Source organism: Dipteris shenzhenensis, chromosome 9, assembly GCF_047967505.1.
Source record: "Dipteris shenzhenensis isolate YYH24624 ecotype China chromosome 9, Dip_SZ_1.0, whole genome shotgun sequence".
Taxonomy (NCBI): Eukaryota; Viridiplantae; Streptophyta; class Polypodiopsida; order Gleicheniales; family Dipteridaceae; genus Dipteris; species Dipteris shenzhenensis.
Genome location: NC_141604.1, coordinates 9,394,001 through 9,398,566, shown reverse-complemented (window position 1 = coordinate 9,398,566; position 4,566 = coordinate 9,394,001). Strand labels below are relative to the sequence as shown.

General features: G+C 38.3%; 1 long non-coding RNA gene across 1 annotated transcript; it reads right to left on the bottom strand.

Annotated features, from left to right (window-relative positions):
* Positions 1 to 1,521: 1,521 nt before the first annotated feature.
* Positions 1,522 to 2,885, bottom strand: LOC147898158 (uncharacterized). The gene is made up of 3 exons (XR_015541489.1): positions 2,845 to 2,885; positions 2,055 to 2,351; positions 1,522 to 1,592 (listed from the first exon to the last, which is right to left on the bottom strand). It is a non-coding gene; the product is annotated as an uncharacterized LOC147898158 (long non-coding RNA).
* Between the last annotated feature and the right edge of the window lie 1,681 nt (positions 2,886 to 4,566).

The following is a 4,566-nucleotide window of genomic DNA, read 5'->3' as shown; positions in this document are numbered from 1 at the left end:
TTATGAGTTGGATGTATTGAAGTACAAGTTGCATGAGGCCTTTGACATGAAGGATTTGGGAGTTGCAGGTCATATTCTTGGTATGCGCATCACATGACCGCGCAAAAGGAAACTCCTTTGGCTTTCATAGAAAGAGTATGTTACAAAAGTGTTGTAGCATTTCAATATGGAGGGGGAGAAGGAAGTAAGTACTCCATTGCCTCCATATGTGAAACTGAGTTAGGTAGATAGTCCCAAATAAAATGAGGAGAGGGCCATAATGGCCAAGGTTCCTTATACATTAGGGGTTGGGAGTCTTATGTATGCTATGATAGTTACTAGACTGGACATTGCAATTGAGTGGGAGTTGTTAGCCATCGGTACATGGCTAATCCAAGAAAGAGGCATTAGGAGGTAGTTAAGTGCATCACGACGTACATGAAGGGTACCAAGGAGATGTGCATCTACTTTGGCAGAGAGACATGTGTGTACTTGGGTACATAGATTCAGACTATGAAGGGCATGTGGATAGCAGGAGATGGGTTTTGATATTTTGCGAGTTTATTTTCTGCGAGTTTCGCAAATTTTTCAATTAGATACAACCACAAACAACATAGCTAGTGGCTAGCTATGTTTAACATGCAATCCCAAAACAAATATCTACTTTCAATGCAATCATCTCACCAAATTGCAAAAAACCCATGATTTCAAATGAATAGCTAAGAGTAGAATGTTTCTCCAACCAATCCCATTATTAGCATCCCAACGACCATGATACCAATAGTATATCTTGAAATATAATGCCATAAGATCACCTAAAATTTGCACAAGGAAAAACAAAAGGCCAAACTTGGGCACCTTAATCCATTCATATTTGAAACTGATTAATGAAATCCCATAAATGAGTGCGATGCACTTCAAATTTTGATTCCAAGATAGCATGTCTCTACAAGGAAGACATAAAATAAAAGGAAACATAGACATGGCTACTTCTATAGAGCAATGACATCCATATGATGGCAACAAATACAATGCAAAAATAGCGTGTCTCTACACAAAGATATAAAAAGAAAGGAAACATAGATATGGCTTCTAGTCCTCTGATGCAATGTCATCCACATAGATGCAAGAATTTCTTCTCTTCTTAGCTTTTTCCTTCAGGTCATATTGCCCACCATGAGCCTCCATGTGCCTAGCCATGCTCTCTGCATAACAAGGCAAACCACTACTGTAATTGTCATTTTGTAGTAACCCTCCCGTCTTAGAGATAAAAAAACTAACCCGAAGAATAAAATCTCTATGTCTTACCAGAAGTCAACATCCTCAATGGGTTCTCCAAACTCTGGAACCACATGTGGTGTGGATGTAGAAGTCTCTGTTTGACCTTGCACCACTACACATTTTAAAAAAACAAGTCAATTTGGAAACTAAGCCAAATAAGTACTCGCAAAGTAAGCATCATTGTCATCTCTTAGAACAAGACTTCAAAATTTGAAATTAAAGCATAACAGTGGACTATGTAAACTAAAATGAGTCACCTCTATGTGCCAAGATCCAGTTCACAACTTTTGGATCATAATCCACTCCCATGACATGGACCCCAACCTTTGCACCTGCATCAATGGTCCCACCCACCCCAACAAGAAAATCTAGAACCACTCCTCCTTCCTTGCGAAATGTAGACAATTGGAATTGCAAGAACCGTTCACTCTTTTCCATGCTTCCCCTCAATGGTCCACTAGTATTTATGGTTCGTTACGATTTTAGAACCAGGTGGGTCCATGAATTACTTTTCAAATTAAACAACTTTTCTTCAACTTGCCTTCCTCTTTCTTCATACAATCTTGTGGCACTAAGCTTGCGACACAAAATTTATAAATCTAAGCCATCTCCTAGATTACCATGGCAAAATCAAAGAAAGAGACAACAATAGGCAACAATAATAGAAAGACCCTTTAGTCTTAAATTATCTAAGTACCTACTACTATCAATAATAAACAAACTCCCCCAAAAGAAACAAAGTAGTCCCTCCAAAAGAAATGAAAAAATAAAAGTAATCTAGAATAAGGAAATACTTGTCTCCCATCAAATTTCCTCTTAAAAGGATCCACGCCTCGCAAATGTATGCGGTCATGAACATGGAAACCATGTCTCCCATCTATGAGTGGTAGACAAAATCAATAGCAGCCATCCAGAGTCATCCAACATAGCAACATTGATTCTGAGAACTGCCTCAAACATATCAATAGACCACTTATTCCAATCAGGCAAGCTGTCAAATCCCTCAACCGCCATCCCAGTGGGCATGTCCAATAGAATTACATCTGCATTGTAAGAGGTTTGAACCCCCTTCCTTGATCTTCCATCATGCCCTGCATGCAACACCAAGAAATCTTTAATAGCATCAACATATTTTGATTTTTGTTTTTTCTTCAATGCATCAAACATTCCCACAACATCAACACAAATTGCACTAGACCCAACAACTATACTTTGAGTGATTATCTTCTCCTTCCTATAATCCAAATCCTCCCTTCTTCTCTTAGGTTGGAAATCTCCCACCTCCACTACTTCTCTATCCACACTTAAGGTTCTCTTATTTTTCCTCTTAACTGCTGCAGATAGTTGCACCTCAACCTCCCTAGTACTCATAGTGAAAGTAGTAGTTGCCATCTTTCTCGCTTCCATATCATCTTCCAAGTTTTGTGAAAGTAAACCCTTCTCATGGTGCTCATAGTGCAACCTCTCAGAAGCAGGAAATTTACCCAAAGGAAAATCTAACCACTAAGGACAGTACTTCTCCTCCCACTCTGACAACACACCCCCTCTCTTTTCAATGTTGGTTTCCTGTGAGTACATGCTTACTTCTTTTACAATTCTAGTTTGATTCCACATATCCACAGCACAACAAGTAAACTCATATTACCCATCTAAGATGACAAGATATAACCATAAGTCGCAAAAAAATTAAATTCATATCATCCACCTAAGAAAAGACAAGGCAAGAAATTGTTACCTCCACACTACTCGTTTTCCTGCCAACATAATCTCTTGTTGCAAACTTGGAGTCAATGTAGGCTCCATCCGGACCAATATCTCACGAAATAAATCATCTCTATAATGCGGAACCAATGTGTTCATGAACCACCAAACACAAGTGTTTTCTGGCAAGGTAAATCCTGATATGCATGTGACATGTCAATTAAATTTCATATTATTTCACAACATCTTTTCTTGAAAACTTTAAGATCAAGATCATTGACTTCTCTAGAGGAGCATGCATATACCACCACTTGAAACAAAACAAATGAGCTTGCAAAGAATTCTTTATCCTCTGACCTAAAGTATCCTCAGAACAGAGATTTTGCAATAATTCTATCGTAACCAAATACAAGTTCTCACATAACACCTCCTTTCCCACCCAAATTCTATAATCCTTGTCACCTGGAGGGATTCCATGCTGTGCTCTAAGTGACAATGAAAGCAAGTGACATTTCTGCTCATTTGTAAGCTCAGCCCTTTGCAAATGATGCAACTTCTCAAGTGTCCTCCTAAAACCTGTGTCCTGTGAAGTCTTTGTTGTTACTTAGCTGAAACCACTTGTCGCCATTCTTTGGGTCCGCCACACCCAAAAGCTTACTGATATAATTAGTATGGCGACGTCTAACAATCATCTCAGGTTTATGTTGTGAATTATCTCCTGTGTCACACTTTCTAATGGCCGCCTCTTTTTCAGCCATGAGATCCTTTTCAATCTCTCGCTATAACAAAAAACAAGATTAATCTAGTTTCTTATATGCAGCATATCCCCATCTACCATCCAATTAAGTAAAATGCTATGATTTGCATTCAAAACAAAAAGAACATTTAGTAGTACATACTGGAAATAGAATTCGAGCCAACATGTAACAAGTGAGCAGATACCAAGGCAATCCACCATGCTTTTTTAGCTCCACGTCTCTAGCAATTCTAACCTATAAAATGAAATGCAAAACATGCATTCGAACCAAGAAACCACTCTAGACAAAATGCTACAAAAAAGTAAAGCCTCAATATATAGGTTAATCCAAACACCACACCATAGAGCTATAACTTAATGCCATCATGCACACTTCAAAACTTCAAATTTACCTACTCCATCTCCTCAGGAGTAAACTTGGATGCAAAAAAAGAGTCATTTGCTTCACCCAATTTCCTAACTGAGTACAAAACATCCTTCAACTCTTTTTGACAAATGCCTCCTCATTTAATCTTCACAAAGAAACATTAAAAGATTAATCATCAGAATGCAACCTCACCACACATCCAGACATGCATATTAGAATATCTATTACATATTACCTATTCAATCTATTCAATGCTCCAATCAAAGGCAACTCATCTGTAGGACCAACAGATATAAAGCTCGCCCTCACTGCAATGTGCTTGGATGCATCAAACCTATAGTTTTCCTTAATAACCTCCATCCAAGCTTGAGTTCTATGATTCCCATCCCAGCAAAGAAACATTTTGTTTTGCAAATCACCCCACATCTCATTCACTACCAAGCTTTCCTCAAATATTCGATTCATGTCCTGCCAAATGGGA